The 20104-nt window shown below is 44.8% G+C and overlaps 2 protein-coding genes and 1 pseudogene across 9 annotated transcripts in view; 2 read left to right on the forward strand and 1 right to left on the reverse strand.

The window, feature by feature from the left end:
- Positions 1-15338, reverse strand: part of RASSF8 (Ras association domain family member 8) — a 130030-nt gene extending 114692 nt beyond the window's left edge. The window contains exon 1 of the mRNA XM_065940144.1: positions 15243-15338. The gene's annotated coding sequence lies outside the window, so the exon portion shown is untranslated. The remainder of the gene's footprint in view (positions 1-15242) is intronic.
- LOC136165345 (tigger transposable element-derived protein 1-like) overlaps positions 1-15740 on the forward strand; it is a 32584-nt pseudogene extending 16844 nt beyond the window's left edge.
- Positions 15741-15770: 30 nt separating this feature from the next.
- Positions 15771-20104, forward strand: part of LMNTD1 (lamin tail domain containing 1) — a 473637-nt gene continuing 469303 nt past the window's right edge. For 2 of the 8 annotated variants that reach the window (XR_010663881.1, XR_010663883.1), the window contains exon 1: positions 15771-16294. The gene's annotated coding sequence lies outside the window, so the exon portion shown is untranslated. The remainder of the gene's footprint in view (positions 16295-20104) is intronic. The other 6 variants (XR_010663873.1, XR_010663874.1, XR_010663879.1 and 3 more) reach the window with 4 other exon arrangements.

The following is a 20104-nucleotide window of genomic DNA, read 5'->3' on the forward strand; positions in this document are numbered from 1 at the left end:
CGCCCACAGGAACCATACTACCCATGAATAGGGTTCCAGGCTGGCCCTTGAAGCCCCATTCTATTTGAAAAGATCTCAAATAATTAAAATTGCTAGTGATTTGAGGACTCTCAGAGCTAGAAAACATAATACAGGCACACTTCATCTTATTGCCCTTTACTTCACTGAGCTTGAGATAGTGCATTTTTTGCAAATTGAAGGCATGGGGCAATCCTGTGTTTAGCAAGCCTATGGGCACCGTTTTTCTAATAGCATTTTCCACAGCATTGTTTCTATGTCATTTTTATGTATTTTTCACAATATTTCAAACATTTTTACCATTATACTTGCCACAGTGATCTGTGATTAGTGATCTCTGATGTTACTACTGTAATTATTTTGCAGCACCATGAACCCTGCTCTTAGGAGAACCTAATCGATAAACGTGTGTGTTCTGACTGCTCCATGCACTGGCCTTTTCCCTGTTTATCTATCTCTCCCTGAGTGCGTGCTAAGTTGCTCAGTTGTGTCCGACTCTGTGACCCTATGGGCTGTAGCCCTCCAGGCTCCTCTGTCAATGGGGATTCTCCAGGCAAGAGTACTGGGGTTGGCTGCCATGCCCTCCTCCTCTCTCTCCTTGGCCCTCCTTATTTCCTGGGACACAACAATATTAAGTCAGTTAATAACTATACAGTGGCCCTGAAGTGTTTATAAGAAAGGAAGAACTGCATGTCTCTTATTTTAAATCCAAAGCTAGAAATGATTAAGCTCAGTAAAGAAGGCATGTTGAAAGCAGAGGCAGGTCAAAAACTAGGCCTCTTGGGCCAAAGGGTAAGCCAAGCTGTGAATGCAAAGAAAAAGTTCTTGAACGAAATTAAAAGAGCTTCTCCAGTGAACAGAGAAATAAGAAAGTGAAACAGCCTTATTGCTGATATGAAGTTTTAACAGTCTGCTCAGAAGATCAAGCCAGCCACAACATTCCCTTAAGCCAACGCCTATTCCAGGTCAAAGCCCTCACTCTCTTCAATTCAGTAAAAGCTGAGAGAGGTGCGGAATCTGCAAAAGAAAAGTTTGAAGCTAGCAGAGGTTGGTTCATGAGGCTTAAGGGAAGAAGGCGTCTCTGTAACATGAAAGTACACGGTGAAGCAGCAAGCGCTGATGTAGAAGTGGCAGCAAGTAATCCAGAAGATCTAGCTCAGGCAATTCATGAAAGTGAGTACGCTAAACAACCGATTTTCACCGTGGATGAAGCAGCCTTTTGTTAGAAAAAGACACCACCTAGGACTTTCATAGCTAGAGAGGAGAAGTCAATGCCTGGCTTCAAAGCTTTGAAGGACAAGCTGACTCTTCTGTTAGGGGCTAACACAAGCTGGTGACTTTATACTGAAGACAGTGACCCTTCAGTGTTGTGAAAATCCTAGGACTCTTCAGAATTAACACTAAATCCACTCTGCCTGTGCTCTATAAAGGGAACAACAAAGTTTGGATGATAGCACATCTGTTTACAACATGGTCTGCTAAATGTTTTCAGCCTATTCTTGAGCTCAGGGGGGAAGAAAAGATTACTTTAAAAATATTACTATTCACTAACAGTGCACATGGTCACCTAAGACCTCTGATGAAGATGTATAATGAGATTAATGTTGTTTTCAAGACTGCTAACACAACCCATTCTGCAGCCCATGGATCAAGGACTAATTTTGGTTTCAAAGTCCCATTAAGAAATACATTTCATATAGCTATGGCACCCACAGGTAGTGACTCCTCTGATGAACCTGGGAAAAATAAACTGAAAACTTTATGGAAAGGAATCACAATTCTGGATGCCATTACGAACATTCATGATTCATGGCAAGAGGTCAAAATATCCATTCAAAACAGGAGTCTGGAAGCAGCTGGTTTGAATCCTCATAAATGACTTAGAGGGATTCAAAACTCCAGTGGAACAAATAATTGCAGATATGGTAGAAACAGCAAGAGAACTCAAATTAGAAGTGGAGCCCAAAGATGTAACTGAATTGCTGCTATCTCATGACCAAACTTGAATGGGTGAGGAGTTGCTTCTTAAGGACAAGCAAAGAAAGTGGCTTCTTGAAATTAAATCTCAATCTACTCCTGGTGAAGACTGTTGAAATGACAACAAAGGATTTAGATTAGTGTATCAACTTAGTAGACAAAGCAGTGGCAGGGTTTGAGAGGAATGACCCCAATTTCGAAAGAAGCTCTGCTGTGGGTAAAACGCTAACAAACAGCACTGCATGTTACAGAAAACTCATTTGTGAAAGGAACAGTCAATGAATGAAGCAAACTCCACTGTTGTCTTATTTTAACAAATTGCCACAGCTAACTTAACCTCAATAATCATCACACTCATCAGTCAGCAGCCATCAACAATGAAGTAAGACCCTCTACTAGCAAAAATATACTTGTTGAGGGTGCATATGATACTTAACATGTTTTTAGCAGTAAAATATTTTAAAATTATGTACATTTGCCATTTTAGACATATGCTATTGCATACTTAATAGACTATGGTATAGTGTAAACACAACCTTAAAAGCACTGGGAAACCAAAAACTTCATATGACTTTGCTTTACTGCAGTGGTCTGGAACTAAACCCGCAATATTCCTGAGGCACACATACCAACAGAAGTTCCCTGCCTGTGTTGTGGGCGAGACTAAAATCTTAGCCTTCCCTTTTAATGTAAATACCATGGAGAAAGATAACCTGAAGACCAAATCACCATGGACTTTATGGGATTCACATTATAATCAGCTCATTAAAAAAAATGCTTTTTCTGATTGTAAGATACATGCTCATTATAGAAAATTCTGGACAACATAGATAAAAGATGAAAGCGTTAAGATTAAAAGTCATCCATAAAGGACTTCCCTGGTGGTGCCATGGATAAGAATCTGCCTGCTAATGCAGGGAACACGGGTTCGATCCCTGAGCCAGGAAGATCCCCCATGCTGCGGAGCAACTACTGAGCCTGAGCTCTAGAGCCTGCAAGCGGAAGCTACTGAAGCCCAGGCACCAGAGCCCGCGCTCTGCAACAAGAGAAGTAGCCCCTGTTCTCTGCCACTACTGAAAGCCCACATGCAGCAATGAAGACCAGCAAAACCAAAAATAAATAAATAATTTTAAAAAGTCATCCCTAATAATAAGAATAAACAATCTACAATCATACCCCATGTGGATGAGTCCCACAATGCTGAGTGTGAGAAAACAGACATTAAAGAGTACATGTTGTCCGATTCCATTTGTATAAGCAACAAAAAACACTCAGAACTACAGAATGCCATTAGAAGTCAGGAGCACACAGGGGTTGTGGGAATGAGGGTAACATCCTATTTCTTCCTCTGGGCACTGGTTGCATGAGTGTGTTCATGTGTGAACACTCAATGAAGCTTAATTTATGATATGTATGCATATGTATACACAACTGTACATGTACAAACATACATACACACCTATAATATACTTGAAGTCAGGCAAAACATTTATATTTTGGTATTTTCTTCCTGGTGCTTCTTTTTCCATTGTTAAATTATGATCACACTGTATATAAAACTTTATATTCTGTCGTTTCAGTAACAAAAAGCATATGCACTTATCCCAATTACTATAAATGCTTCATAAACACTTTTAATGGCTGTGTGACAGTCTCTCTGGTGCCTGGATCAGTGCCCTGCTATCAACCATTTAGATGTTTCCAATGTTTATTATTACAGATACTGCTGTAGTGAATACCTTTACCCTTTAAGTCATTTAGGCACTCTCCTGCTCTCCTTTACATATTATAATATTTATCTTACAGCATATTCTGCCACATGTAATCACTTATCATACCCTCGTTGTTCATAATAAGCTTCCCCAAACAACAGGCCCACATCACCCTTCCTTGCAACCTCCATGGGAACCTTCCTTCTGAACACAGTAAGTGCTTACTATTTGTTGAAGTGTTTCCAGAAGCCAAAGAAAACCTTCATTCCTGCAAACCTAGATTTCAGTTATCATCTCAATCATTCATGTAAAATGAATGATCCAGTCAGCTATATTCCAACTCTTCGTTTAGTCTGCACAGCTAAATACTTAAGAGGCACTTTAACACGGTTCGTCTTGAGGGGATAAATGTTAGCCAGAATTCATCCAACAACTAACAGTGTTGTTAGTGTGTTGATCCAAGTCCTAAGGATCTAATGAGAATCAAACAAGTTCCTCCCATCAAAGAGTTTACAGTTGGTGGAGCATTAAATATAGATCTTGCATTCAGGAAACCCTAGTCTAATAGGAAAGGTAACATGAAACAAACCCCAACTCCTCCTGAGCTTTCAAATCACAACTGTACCAATGGGAACAAATACGGGCCCCAGAGCCAAGCTCCGACTCGGCCTGGGTGGGGACCTTCATGCCTGTTTGTGAACAAAGATGCTTGCTGTGTTTAAAATACACTTTAAATACTTTCACAAATGCTATTAATCCCATCATATCTGATAATGTAAAAAGTACAACACTTTAAAGTGCTAATAAAAAATAGACGCAAATGCGACAAACACAAAAGGAGAGCTAATAAAAATAGCTGAGTAGGGTAAAAAATGGAATGAAGATTGGGAAGAAGCCTGAAGAGCAAAGGATGAATGGGGCAAGGGTGAAAAAAGTTAACTTACACCTACTATAACCTAGCAGTCATAATTAACCAAAGAACTTCAGAAGCTTCTCCATCCTGAACACAACAGGATGATCAGAACCAAAGGTGGAAACTTGGCCCAATGTTAGTTCAGGAGGCCAGAAAATTGCTCTAGAACAGAAAGGCTGAGTGCACACGGCTGAGCCACTGAGGCTCTTGCAAATCAGGAGGTGATGAGTGACCCTGGAATCCAAGGGCTACTAAAGGGTTCCCCAGGGCTCCGAAGAGACCAAGGAGGAGCCACCTGCCTCAGGAGAGTTTTAATGTGGACAAAGCCGCTCCACTTCAGAAAGAGAAGCCCCAGCAGCAAGGGCAGAGAGGGCTACAAAGCTTCAAAAGCCAACTTACACTCCTTGAACCGGATCAGGAGACTGCAAGCTTAGAGTCTTCTTAGTCACTTTGAACCTGTGAACAAATGAGCTTAAGAAGAGCCCCTCAGAAGCTCAGCTGTTTGAAGTAAAGAGCCTCTGAAATTACCATGCAAAGGAAGGAGAGAAATATACATGCATGTGGTAGAGAAGGAAGGCAAGACGGACTCCTGAGGGAGTGAGCACCTCCTTCAGGAAGAGAGGTTAGCCAGGTTGAAGGGTGTTTTGGTAGGGAAGGGAAAGGTTGAACCAGTTTTTTCATGTGATCTAACAGCAGGTTTAGATGTTTCAGCATCAGTGCATGAAACAGCGTGTTAATTCAGTTCTGCTAGAGCCTGGCTCGTCCAGATGACAGGGGAAAGCTGGAGGGCAGCCAAGCCGGGAGGCAGGGTGGGAGACCAGCGGCAGATTTCACAGGTCCTGTGGGCTGCCAAAGAGTCCGAACTCAAGCCTGCAGGCAATGATGGAGTGGAGTTTTTAACAAGTCAGTGAGATCCACGTATCTAAAAGCTCTGGTGATATGCAGAAAATGGGTCTCAGGCAGGGAGACCAGTGACGTGGCAGCACTCCAAATGAGAGATGCTAAATTAGGGTAGTGAATGATGGAGAAATGGAAATGATTTCCTGAGCTATCCAGAAGGGCGCATCAGGACTAGATGAATTAGTCAAGGTGAGGTAGTACAGGAAAGGCAAGATTAGGAACAAGGTGGATAATGGTGCCACAAACCCAGGTCAAGCATCAAGGAAGAAGTCAAGCGGCATGCTGATCCTGAGGGACTGCTGTGTGTTTTGCGGAGAGGGGTCTGCAAGTCACAGTACAGAAACAAACAGCATTTTGAAAAAAATATTCCAGGTGACTCAGAGGACCCCTGCTGTCCACACAGAATTGGAGTTCAAGAAATCATGGGTGTGGGGGGCAGGGAGGGAAGGTAGGAAGGAGGTCTCAAGCAGCCGTTCTCAACCAGGAGGCTACTAACAAAATAAAAGGGAAATGTCTTCACCACCTGGCCCAGGTTCTGCCCACTACATGTCAGAAATACCTGTAACCTGGACTTCGGGACAAGTAAAAGATGCCCCATGTATCTCCAAATGGTACCCGTGTTTGGGAGCTTCTGGTCAAAAAGGAGAGGAAAAAGCAAAGAATACTTAAGTCTGAAAGATTAGAGATGGAAGGAAAAGCAGATCTCACCCTCCCCCCCAGCCAACAGGTCATCCCCATTTCCAAACACACCACTGTGGGACCCTTCTCTCCATTTACACCACTAGCACCTCATCTACTCCATCCCTTGCGTGAATTACTGCAGTCATTTCCTCACTGCTCTTCCTGCTTCCATTCTTTTTTTCTCCTTTTTATTAAGTCACCATGCTGTATATGACTTCCCTCGGGACTTAGAACTGTAAGTTTGTACCATATGATCCCCTTCACCCATTTCATGCCCCCCCATTCCCACCCCTGATTTGTGCAATTGTAAAAGACTGCACATATAAGTGAGATTGAGATCATATAGTATTTGTCTCACTCTAACTTATTTCACTTAGTATAATGCCCTCATGGTTCATCCATGTTGTGGCAAATGATGGAATCTCCTTTTTCCTGGCAGAATAATATTTCACTGTATATGGACACCACATTTCCTTTATCCATTCATCCACTGATGAGTACTTAGGTGGTTTCCACATTTTGGCTTCCTGCTTCTACTCTTTTTTAAAGAATATTTATCTACTCATTTATTTGGCTGTGTGGGACCTTTTGCTGCAGCGTACGGACTCTCTAGTTGTGTCCTGCTTTTGTTCTTAATTTCCCTTGACAAGCCCTTTTTAAAAGACAGCAAAGTGAACCTTTTCAATATTACTATTTTATTTAACAAGTACTTTTGTAATGTTTGGGGCTTCCCTGGTGACTTAGATGGTAAAGAACGTTTGGGGTTTCCCTGGTGACTTAGATGGTAAAGAATCTGCCTGCAATGCAAGAGACCTGGGGGTTCAATCCCTGGGTTGGGACGATGCCCTGGAGAAGGGAATGGCTACCTACTCCAGTATTCTTGTCTGGAGAAATCCATAGACAGAGGATACAATCCACGGGGTCACAAAGAGTTGGACATTACTGAGCAACTAACCCTTTACAAAGTTTACGATCTGCCATGCTCTGTTCTTTACAAGCATTAACTCTCTGAATACTTAGAACACTGGGAGATAGGTATGATTCCTAATCCAACTCTACCAGTGAGGTGCAGAAATTACCAGACTACTCCAAGGTCACAGAGCCAGTACATGCAGGGCTGGGATTTCACCCCAGACAGCCAGCCCCAGAGCTCATGCTCTTGCCAACTACTCCATGTTACTCTCCAATTCATTCATTCCTCTGTTTAAGAACCTCAAATGTCTTCTCACCCAAGAGTAAAAACCAAAATCCATGTTACAGCCAATAAGGCCCTAGTACAGGGGTCCCCACTACCTCTTTTCCTTCATCTCCTACAACTGGTCTGGCTACTCTGATGGGCACACCCCACAGGTGCCCGCTCCGGGGTCTCTGCACTCACTGTCCCTGCAGCCCGGAGAGTGTCCTCCTCCAGACAGCTTCAGGGTTGGCACCTTCACTTCATCACTGTCTCTACTCAGATGTGGTCTCCTCAGTGAGGACTTCCTGCCCATCCAATACCGGATTACATCTCTGCTCCCACCCTAGTATTCTCAATTCCTCCACCCTTCTATATTTTTTCCTCCACAACATTTATCATTATAAAATGAGTGTACAATTACTCATTCATTTATTATCTAATGCCCCTGAGTAGAGTACGCTTTTCATGAGAACAGGAGTCCGTGTGTTTTGGGCTCTGTCACAGCTCCACACATGGAAGGGCATGCAGTTTATTTTTGAATGAATGAATAAATGAATGAACAAAGAAAGAGCAGTGACAAGGAAGCTAAGGAGAAGTTTCGAAGCAGAGAGAGAGAGTTCAATAGTGTAAACACGCTACAGACAGCTTTGGTCATATTGGGGTTTTCATATTGAAAAGCTCCCATTGATTCTGCCAACTAGGATATTGGTGCCTGTGGCAAAAAATGTTTCTAAGAAATGGCACCTTTGAAGAGTGAGTTGGCAGGTAATGTAGCAGAAGTAGTAAGCACAGACAACTCCTGTAAGAAGCAGGCTGTGAAAGGAGACAGAAGGAGCAGGAAAGTCAAGAGAGACTTGGGCATGTTCTTTCCAGGCTGAGGATAAGGAGCCGAGGAAAAGTGAGACAGAAATTTAATGAGGGACGTCCCTGGTGGTCCAGCAGCTAAGACTCTGCGCTCCCAATACAGGGGGTTCAATCCCAGGTCATGGAACTAGATCCCACACACCACAACTAAGACCTGGCACAGCCAAATAAATAAATATTTAAAAAAAAAAAAAAAAAAAAAGAAAGAAAAGAAAAAGAAATTCAATGAGAGGAAGAGTTACCAAAGGAGAAGGCTGTGGGGATGGCTGCCTCCAGACTGTGGTGGTGGGGAGGGCCGCCCACATCAACTAGCAAACTTTCTACTCCCACCCTGGATGATTGACACCGACAGTGTTCTCTCTAACTCAGGTGCTCCCTGACATCGATCTGGACAGGCTGCAGAGGACTTAGAACTAGGTCTCTCCAAAGAGCCCTGAGGCCTGTCCAGACCTCGAGTTCAGCAGAGCGAGGTGAAGAGAAAGGTGCCAACTCCTCACTGAGACACTTCACATCCTTTCATTTCCACATACACACAGACATCTCTCTTATTCCAAACCAGCCCTGAGTGACAAATCAGTAGCCCCATTTAAAGACTGGGAGACATGAGGCTGGGCCAGCATCATAACTTTTCTAAGGCTACCCAGGTCCAGCCTGGCTTTTAACTGAAGTGGTACTCTTTCCAACATGCATTGTATGCCATTACTCAGTAGAATGTAACACGAGGAGCTGCCCTATGGCATCTTACTTAGTTCTCCGACCACGGATCAAACCCTTATGTATTGGAAGGTGCATTAACCACACCCATCAGGGAAGTCCCCCTAACTTTTTCAAAGTATAAGCTTATATCTAGAAGAATAATGTAATCTTCAGTGATTTTTTGATTTTCCAATATTAAAATTACTATTATTAAAAGATGAACATGATTTAGCATTCAGAAGCCAATGACAGTAAACGAGAGTGACAAAATATATTGCCCACATGAATAAAACCTCATGGAAAACTATCACAACTCTCCTCTTGTTAAAACCTGTATTTTTATCTGATTTCTTATCAAAACAAAGCATAAAACATATACTTCTGAATGAGAAAATGCCTTTCTTCATGCATAAAACTTGGACAGCACTGGAGTTAAATGTAGTAAGATCTGTGATATATCTGAATGTGACCAAAAAAAATAAAATTGCCAAAAATAAGTCTTCTAAATCCTATAGCAAGGTTGTGAAATAAATAGGCAATAAATGCTTTGGTGCTAAAACACTTTCGGCAACTTCAAGGTCATACAGTTCAGATCAGTTCAGTTCAGTTGCTCAGTCGTGTCCACCTCTTTGTGATACCATGAACCGCAGCACGCCAGGCCTCCCTGTCCATCACCAACTCCCGGAGTCCACCCAAACCCATGTCCATCGAGACAGTGATGCCATTCAACCCTCTTATCCTCTGTCGTCCCCTTCTCCTCCTGCCCTCAATCTTTCCCAGCATCAGGGTCTTTTCCAATGAGTCAACCCTTTGCATGAGGTGGCCAAAGGATTGGAGTTTCAGCTTCAGCATCAGTCCTTCCAATGAACACCCAGGACTAATCTCCTTTATGATGGACTGGTTGGATCTCCTTGGAGTTCAAGGGACTCTCAAGAGTCTTCTTCCAACACCACAGTTCAAAAGCATCAATTCTTCGGTGCTCAGCTTTCTTTATAGTCCAACTCTCACATCCATACATGACCACTGGAAAAACCATAGCCTTGACTAGATGGACCTTTGTTAGCAAAGTCATGTCTCTGCTTTTTAATATGCTGCCTAGGTTGGTCATAGCTTTCCTTCCAAGGAGTAAGTGTCTTTTAATTTCATGGCTGCAATCACCATCTGCAGTGATTTTGGAGCCCAGAAAAATAAAGTCATGTTTACTGGCTACTGTGCATGACCTTTTCTGGGCTCCAAGGTCATGCAGAGTAGCCAGTAAACATGTGTACACAAGGGCTTCAACAAGTAACTGTCTTCTCCGGCACAGGGTGGCTGTAGGTCAGGTGGTGTGAATGGTGAAGCATCCTCTGCTAATGCAGGATTCGCATGTTCGAGCCCTGGGTCAGGAAGATCCCCTGAGGAAGGGAATGGCAACCCACTCCGGTCTTCTTCCCTGAAAAATGTCATGGACAGAGGAGCCTGGCAGGCTACCAAATCCATGGGGTCGCAAGAGTCAGACACGACAGAGTGTGTGCACACAACACACACACACACACAGGGTGCGAGTATCCTGGGGCACAGAGCCTCCCCACAAAGGCATGTCACACTGCACCCCTCTTCAGCCCCACTCCCAGCATTTTTATACAAGGAAAAGCAGGTCTAAATAAGGATGAAGGTGAGGAAAAGGGTCTGGCTAGAGAGGGCATTTCTACTTGTCATGCCTTCCTGACTAGAAAATAAAAGATGGGAAAATGAGGGAATGACAGGAACAATCTCCTTGAGTGAAGCCTGTATGAAAAGCTGAAGATTTCTTTTCATGATGTTGACCAGGTAAACTACCCACTCCTCTTCTGTAAGAGCACCTAACCCAGAGCTTGGCACATAACAGGAGGCTCAAAATGCTTTAATCTCCCTTGTTCTACTCTCCCAACCTGAGGGCATCCAGCTTTTAGGTGGTAAAAACTCAGGGTCCAAACCACAAAGACACAGGATATTTGGGGGGAAACTAGAGGTTGACAGCAAAGAAATAAATCATACAATCAACTCCTAAGTCCCCTGCAAACTTGGTGACCTACCAGATACAAAACTGGGAAAGAACTGGAATTGGTACACACTGAGGGTGTGAGGGCTAAGTTCTAAAAGGAAATCAAAGTCCTAGAAAACTAAAGTCAAAAGAACACATGGGTGATTATGCAAGAAGTAGAGGCCAGAAACATTAATAAAGACATAAATACTTCAGAGTCATAGTGCATCAAGTGAATATTTTGTAAAAAGCAACCACATGACAAAAACACTCAAAGCTTTAAGCCCTCCTTGGCCTTGGAAAGTCATGAGACTTTTTTGGCTAGAATAAGGAATGCTTTAGAGAGAGGGGAGAAAGAACTTCCACACCTCTAGGTGGCTCCCATTTTTAAGCAACTATCTCTCTCCCTTAACTAAATGGCCAAGCAACACCTAGTTATTTATACAAGTTACAGCAACAGCTGGACAGTACTGGCCATCTTCAGGTCTATAACTCTCCTTTTTCTACCAATGTGTCCTTCCTTCCTTTGAATTTGACCACCGTGTAATCCACAGCTGCTGACTAACATGTTATCACATGACATGCAAAGTAATATGACATGGTAAGGTTTTTTTCATCAGCACAGGATTACTGAGAGAAAAAAAAACCTAATCCCTTTAATGATGTACTTAGAAAAAAGGATTATCTACAGAAAATCACAAGAGTAACACTAATTAAAAGGTGTCTCAGTTTATTTATGAATTTTCCACAGAGCCTCAATGTATTCATTTTACCTGATATGTGCAAAGGTGATTTCATGATATACATAAAACCAGCAAAGAAGGAATGTAGGAGATAACCAAGCCTGACTTTTGTGTTAGGAGAGGTGGGTTTAACAATGATAAAGAAGGCAATCAATATACAAATCACAACTTGTATTACTATCTTATTCATTACAATAATATTTATTAAGCATTTACTATACACACAAGAAGCACTGATATCTATAGACTAGTGAATAAATCAGGCATTATTTCTGCTGTCAAAGGCATGAGAGAAGCCTGAAACAAATAATAATTATAAATTGTGGTAAGCATTAAGAAGAAAAGCTAACTCTATGAGGGAGACAAGAGGTTCTAAGTTGCAAGACTTTAACAGTGGCCTTCTCAGAGAAGACCTTTATAGAGGATATCAGAACCAGCACAGAGGATGAGAAATTCCTCGAGGGGGTGATCCTGAAACAGGCCACCAGCAAGTAGCCCTAGCGGAGTTGGCTGTAGAGTTGGATCCTGTGGCTGACCAGAGATGACGATTGGGGACGCGGCCAAACCACACAGGACCTTGTAGATTTTCTATTTTATCCCAAGAAGAAGAGCTCTGAAGACTTCAAACAGCAAGTGACTTCTTTTTTCCCTTTCTGGCTGCTGGTGGAAAGAAGGGCTGGAAGGAGGGCAGAGTGTGAGCGGCAGGTCTCTGCAGTGGGGAGTGAGGATGGTGGCTTGAACTAAGATGGGAGCCCAGTGGAGACTGAAAATCAGGTTTCAAAGAGATTATGCCAGAAAAAGTAGACAGGACTTTGTGACAAACTGGCTAGGTGGGGGTGACAGAACAGAAAACCTAGGGGAAGATGACTCCAGCCTGAGCCACTCATTAGGTAGATGAGATGAAAAACAGGAGGAACAGTCTGAAAAATGGAGTAATCGTGAGTTTGGTTTTTGAGAAGTTGCAGATGGTGCCATTTATTGGCTAAGATGTGTCGGGCATCACTTTTACTAATAATATCTCCATTTTACAGAAAGCAAACTGTAGCTCACAAATGTGGAAGCAGCTCGGCCAAGCTCATTCAGCTGGGAGTAACAAACTCACACTTACCACCTGAGTCTGGCTGGCTGGCTGTGGGGTAAGCATTCTCTCCACTATAGGGAGCTCTTAGAAACTACCTCTGCACTCTGAATTTTGAAATCTATTTAGGGTTGGAGCAAGCTAGCATTCAAGGAAAGTAAACAGGTGATACGTTAGTTTTAAAATCCATATCCTCAGAGTTATGCGACACAATGCTTTCCTGTCTCACTCTCATCCCCGCTCCATTTCTACCTGCAAAGATTTTTGCAATGTTTAAAACACTAGCAAGATATCTGGGATCTTAATGCCGTACAATAAACAAGCCAAGTCATTACTCTAGGAATCAACCATAATGAAAAGAGTAGTAATATTCAATAACGAACAATATTTTTACTCTCAAGTCATTACCGGTATCAACATAAAAGAGACCAATTAATGAGTAAGAAACTCTCAGACCCTTATCACAGCTCAAAATGGCCAAGGCATTCAAGTCAAAAATTAACACAAGCCACCCAGTACAGAGGCTACAAAGGCTAAGCATTGAGAGTCACATTAAAAAATCGAAACCTTAATAAAAATAAAATTTTAGGCAAAAAGAAATGATACCACAACCTTATAGTGTAAAATCTGCAATTCCCAAATATCTCAACCAAATGCCAAATTCAGGAAAACATGCACCCTAAAAGCAATCTAAACATTTTCCCTTCTTTTTAACTGCTTTTCCCTGCAGCATGCTGACACTTCAGCAAACTGTAATGCCTTGCCTCTCTGCACAGTCTCATGATTTCCTCTCTCTCGGATGTCCCCCTTAGCTACTGAAGCCCCCAAATTAGGCATCATCAACAAACCTGGAAAAGAATGCAAAGCGTTACTGCCAACTGTGTCTCTTATTGAGAGCACCAGTTTGAGACTCCTAAAAGGAGAGAAAATGAGGAAGGGGAGATTTTGGGAACGTTTTTACCATCTATATTACAAATTTTATTTTTGTTGGGTCTGATCCTTCAAAAGAAGGGACCATCAAATCACATTTGGTCTTCTTTAAGTGGGGGATGGTCACATGTAATCTTTATGGTTTGGGGACAGTTCCCCATGGGGATAAACAGGATTAAAAGTCCAATTAATATGCCGGAGAGAAGATAACATCTCACACAGACCTCCCTCCTAAACTACAGAGCTCTGCTCTGTCCTGCCTCCTGATACCCTGGGTTCCATTCAGCACTTCCCCGCAGAGGGCTAGCTGGCATTCACTGCTGCCTCGCCCAGGCAAAGGATGGGATGCTGAAAATCCATCAAGAAAGCTTCCCATTTTTCTGTTCCTTCACAACATGACGGCCAACTCCTGGCAGCCCAGACATGAAAGACTGAAGAAAAAAGAAAATAAAAAGCAAAAATAAAAGACTACCTGGGCCTCCTACCAGAATGGGTGGTTAATCCAATCGACACAAAATTTAGAGATTTATACATATTTAAAAGGGCTTCCTGCGGGCAAAACAGATCTAACGAAGAACTGCTGAGCCACATTATACTGGAAAATCCATAAATGTTCGTCCTCGCTGTGACCAGGCTGGGGATTAAAAAAAAAAAAAAAAAAAATGCAATGTACTGACTGCGCTAACCTGAAGGGTTTAAGTCATCTATGAAACGTGCCCTGCATCTACCTCCCGTCTGAATGCCTAAAGATCACTGGACAATTACATCCGACGCTTGCGCTGCTCAAGATGCCGTTTGATGCTGAGAAAGTAGTGGTCTAGCAACCCCAGGCGGCTCTAGGATGCTAAAATAACAACGCAACACTCGATTAGGAGTCCAGGTACTCGGCTGGTAAGACGCTGTGCCACCCGCGGACCTCACATTCAAGGTTCACGTCCCTTCAGGTTCAATCTTACTAAGCTTTCCGCGACGAATCCTCTCAAAGTTGCTAGCTTGAAAAACGGAATTACTCTGAAAGTCCCCTCATCTGGACTCCCCTCCCTAGACGGGTTGGCGGCAAGCAGGAATAGGAACAGAGGATGGTTAATCGTTCAAACAACATCTAAAAACCTGTAAACCAATCATCGTTTCAGAGGAAAGAAATAAGCGTTCATCAAGCCGACGCTGGGCAAGCGAGCATCCGATTTCCATTCAGAGAGAAAAATATTAAAGAAGCCAGACATACGTTTCCCTTCCCAACAAAAGTGGCCTCTAAACTCCCCAGCCAAGGACACTGGGAGGAAACAGAGAGGCTGAGAACAAGCTCGTTGTCTTGGTCAAGGCGCGGGTCTGCGGCAGGGAGAACGAGCAAAGGGGGAGACAGCAGGCAAAAGGTGAACCGGAGGAAGCCGGAGCCCGCGGCGGCGGCGGGGCTGGAGCCGATCCGGCGAGGAAACCCGAGGTGAGGAGAGAGGGGCGGGGAAGGGAGAGCCCAGAGGCTCCGGGAGGAGGAGGGAGGGGTCCCCGGACGCTGCCCAGAGATCGCGGCCGCCCAGTAAAGTTAATACTTACTCAGTTTCGCAACTGCGCCGCCCCCGCAGGCCGCCCCGCGGGGCCGGCTGGGGCGCTGGGGACGCGGCGGCGGCCGGAGCCCAGCGGCCGCCCAGCGCCAGTCCCCGGCCGCGCAGCCCCGCGCGCCTCGCTCCCCGGCGCTCCGCCGGCCGCGCGCCCCGCACCGGTGGGAGGCCCCGGCTCCGCGGCGCTCCCTCTCCACGCACCTCCCGGCCGGCGCTAGGTGAGCGCGGACGCCCCGGGCGGGAGTGCCGGGGTGTGCGAGCGCTCGGGCAGCCGCGGCGCCGCCGGCGGGAGCTGCTCCCAGCGCCGCGCAGATGGCCGCGAGCGGGCGGGCCGGTGAGGATCGGCGAGCTGCTGGGCGCCGGACGAGCGCGGGCGGCGGACTCGGCGGCCGGCTCGCTCCCGCGGCCGGTGCCTCTGGGCTGGGGGCCGGGCTGGGGGCCGGGCCGGGCCGGGCGGCCGGCGGCTCCGCCCCTTCGCCGGGCCGCGGGCTGAGCGCGCGAGAGCGGCGGCGCGGGGGCGCCCCCCTCGGCCGGGCGCTCGGGTTACAGCCGCCGCTCCCCGGCCCCCCCGCCCGCGCCTCGCCGGTGCGCCGGCGCCGGGAGAGACATTGTAACGGAACTGGGACGCCAGCGCTGCATTGTGGGATCTTTTAAAGCGGCGGGGAGCGCGGCCCGGCCGCTCGGGCCCCCGCCCCCTCCGCCGGCTCGGCCCCCGCGCCACCCGGCCCGCCACGCACCCCCGCCCACCGAGGCCCGGTGGACCCGAGAGCCAGGCACGGTGCCTCGCTGACTCTCACCGAGCAAAATATTCCATCGCCCGGGGCTGAGACTTGTAAAACTGCCCTCTTCGGTCACCCCGGAAAGTAGGAGGCTTTTTCTGCAGACTCTGTTAAAAAAAAAAAAAAAAAAAAAAAGGGCCCTTCCATTCCCCCAGGACTGATGGTCTGAATTGCTTTTCATCTGGAGTGGCAGTGATTCAGCGACCCCCTTCTCAGCAGCAGGCAATGACAGAGACAGGAGACGAAAAACACAGCGAATGAATCAGACGTGAGTAACCAAGTTTAGAAAGAGCTGGGCTCAGATTCAGAAAACCGCTCCCCCACCCCAGCCCCTGCACACATCTACCTTTGAATAGAGCACATCCTCGAGGAAGGAGAGCGGTGCTTTTATTTGGAAACGCACATGTGTGTATCGTTTTCACTGTTCCACCTCTTTTCCACTGTTCCACCTTTGGCATGCGGTTACTCTACTCACCGGACAAAATTCGGTCTTTGGTTTAGACTTGTACTCACACAAGCCCACAACTCAGGAAGGGCTTTCAGTTTGGAGGGAGATGGTATGGGGATAGGTGAATGAGAGCAAGGAAGCATTCCGAAGATAAAGTGTCCCTTTTGATTGTCCAGACACTAGGTTTTTTTTGGTTGGTTTTTTAATCATCGAAACCGGGATAATTACATTTGAAGCACAGCTTGTGACCTCTCACCTTACTCAGAGCTTGACGTGTTTGGAGTTTGGGTTGGTAGACTTTTTGTTTCTTCCTCTTGTTTTTTTGACCTTTAGCTCTTGCACAGCTCATTAGTTCCTCTGCCTCGGAGGTGAACTAAGGAGAGAGATGGTAAGACTCAAATTTGGCTAGTCAACAGTTGGAGGAGTGGGGACAAGAAGAGTTCTCTATGATTCAAGTGTAAAACCCAGGGGAACTTTTTAAAGTATGGAGGGCATTGGATCCTCTTCTCAGAGGAGTTTTCCAGCCTTAATGTTAACATTTCTTAAGCTTTCATTCCCTTGTCAACCTTTCACTCCACTGAATGACATCAGTCACCGCCTGGTTGCCAAATGTGATGGAAAAATTCAGCCCCCATGTGGCATTTGCCAGTGTTGACCCCCTCCTTTTGTAAAACCTGACTCCCTTGTTTTGCTGGAATAGTCATCCTTCTTTTATGGAGGTCCTGAAACGGGGATGAGTGATAACAGTATGGGGTGTGGTTATTGTTGAACCTGGGCTCCAGATCTTTCCAAGTAGAAGAACCTTAGTCTTGTTTCTGTTGGTCACCAGGAGGGTGCTGACCTCGATTTTATCATTCGTTCAGCGGTGAACAAGTTGACTGACTCATGACAACCACCTTTCATATGACCAGCATGTAAATCAAGATGAAATTTATTACGATGGAGTAACTGTGTCCACCACTTAAGAGAAGCACTTACTAGGATCCAGGAACCTGGTGAGGTGTCCTCAGGCGCATATGTTTCCTCTTGGTGGCTACAGATGCCAGTGAACTTACCGCTGTCCAGCCTGGATAAACCCAGACGTCTCTTCCCTACCTTAGCCCCATGTGGTTAATTCATTCTTTGTTCAGCCTATAGTATAATTTGTTTTGAGCTTTCTTAGCTGTAAATCACATCCCTCTTAAGCCTTCCTGAGATCACACCAAATGTCCTTGGCAGGATTTGTAAACAACCCTTATTTCTGCTCTCTAATTATATTCCCTGAAAGTAACCTAACTGGAATAAGTGAGTGTTCATGCACTTAAAGCCCCGTGACACAGTCAGATTTTATTTTCAAGAGAAGAATCTGAGAGGGTGGATTCAGAAAAGAGGAGAGTCCCAAGGGAGGGAGACATATGTCTTCTCTTTCCTGAATCAGTGAGAATGAACTAGTCGACGGCACCTAGAGATATGTTGTATGTATTATTAGTTTCCTGCTGCTAATTGTAAACAAGTTACTGCAAACTTAGAGGCTATAAGAATGTGTTATTACAGCTCCAGAGGCCTGAAATCCAAAAATCAAAATGTGGGCTGCTGTTTGTCATGGAGGTTCTAGGGGAGAATCCACTTACTTGCCTCTTGTAGTTTCTCCATCTCTTGGCTTATGGTCTCTTTCCCCATCTTCAAGGCCACAGAATAGAATCTTCAAATCTCTCTTTTGTGACTTCTGCTTCACGGTTAGGAAGACATCTCTTTCTCTGGGCTAGGCAAAGAAAGTAGGAATTGATGTAGGTACATTTCTAGCCATATATGTCATGAACTGAATTGAGTTATTTGCAGAAAAAAAAGATAACTGTCTTCATTACTAGTGAAGCTATCATCTGAATAACTTTTTTGACTGTGTGATTGCTAAAATGGTGCCTCATTAGTCCAGTGAAACCCCTTTGCTTCTGGTGACCCATGTGACTGAAACCCAAGGTGTTAACACCCTAAGTTCACATGTGCAGTTCAGGGAAATAAATTCCTTTCTCTGGAAATCCCTGGCAACTCTTTTTATTGTGTCTATGGAATCCTATGGCTAAGCTAGAGAAATATGTATCTAGGCCAGCATTTCCCAAACTGGCCCACCAGGGAACACCACCTTGTTTGATGGGATGCTGGGAAGACAGTTGTACTGTGCTCAGATAAGGCCCATGAAACAGTCGTGTCTATGGCTTAGGCCAGAAGAAGCGTGTCAGTGGGTCAGATCCATTAAAAACCATGTGTCGGGAGGAAGTCCCAAGGGAGAAACAAACATTTTTGTCGAGAAGAAGGTATAGTGTGCTGGAGGGAGTAAATTGTGGACTTATGAATATAACTTAGACATTCCATTATTATCAAACTCCACTGTTTTTCCTTCTTTTCCCCTCCTTCATTCCACTCTCTGTGTTTTACCCAGAGTACTTTACAGCTGCCTAATCATTGGAAGGACTGATGCTGAAGCTGAAACTCCAGTACTTTGGCCACCTCATTCGAAGAGTTGACTCATTGGAAAAGACCCTGATGCTGGGAGGGATTGGGGGCAGGAGGAGAAGGGGATGACAGAGGATGAGATGGCTGGATGGCATCGCCAACTCGATGAGGATGAGTTTGAGTTAACTCCAGGAGTTGGTGATGGACAGGGAGGCCTGGCGTGTTGCAATTCATGGGGTCGCAAAGAGTCGGACACGACTGAGCGACTGAACTGAACTGAACTGAATCTCAACCAGTGGCTCAGGACCACTAGGTTCTCTTACCATGTGACCCTGAAGTTGCTTGTTTACCAGTGGAGATTCCCTCTACTCCCCAACCTTGCTCCCCCACCCCCTTCTTAAAGCCAGGGGCTGTCTTGTATTTGTCCATGTATCCTCCGTGCATGACACACAGGCCTGGCTCAGACTGGGAGCTCAATTAATATGAGTTGAAATAACAGTGAAATGAATGAATGACAGTATCAATGCAGTAAACTCATGTCACCTGCTCATGTTATATTTGCCTTGGATCATCTTTCTAATGCATAACGAGCAGAGAGTTCCATTTCCTTAATTAATAAACATAACAAAAACATAATAAATATGGTATTGTGCTAGGTTCTGAGCTTATACAAATTGGCATGACATAATCTCAGCATTCTGTGAGCTCACAGTCCTTCTGAGAAAAGCGGTGCTAAAAGAGGAAAAGAGGCAAATAATGCTTGTTGACTATCCTGTTCTCTTTCTCCACTTTTTTCTTAGAAATAGAAACCTGATTTTGTGTTCAGTGAGAAGTTCTCTCTCACAGCCTTCCTTGCAGATAGAGGTTACTAAGTTTTGGCCCTGTGGACAGAAGGTGTTGTATGGGCCTTCCAGGAAAACTCATTTGTGTGTCCTCATTTATGAGCAGGGCTGACTCAAGGACTATTCTTGCCTGAAACACAGATGTAATAGCTGGAGTTACAACTCCAGTCTTGTGACATCAAGGCTACCTAGAAGCCTGAGGTCATCTACTAAAATTTATACAAATGGGATCATTTAGAGTTTTTCAGACACTTACCAAGCCTGCATTTAGTCACTGTTACTGACAAGTTTAGAAGGAAAAAAAAAAAAAATCTCTCCTCTTCAGTATGTGTCTCGAAAGCAATTAAATGTGCTTTTC

This window comes from Muntiacus reevesi, chromosome 1 (assembly GCF_963930625.1).
Source record: "Muntiacus reevesi chromosome 1, mMunRee1.1, whole genome shotgun sequence".
Taxonomy (NCBI): domain Eukaryota; kingdom Metazoa; phylum Chordata; class Mammalia; order Artiodactyla; family Cervidae; genus Muntiacus; species Muntiacus reevesi.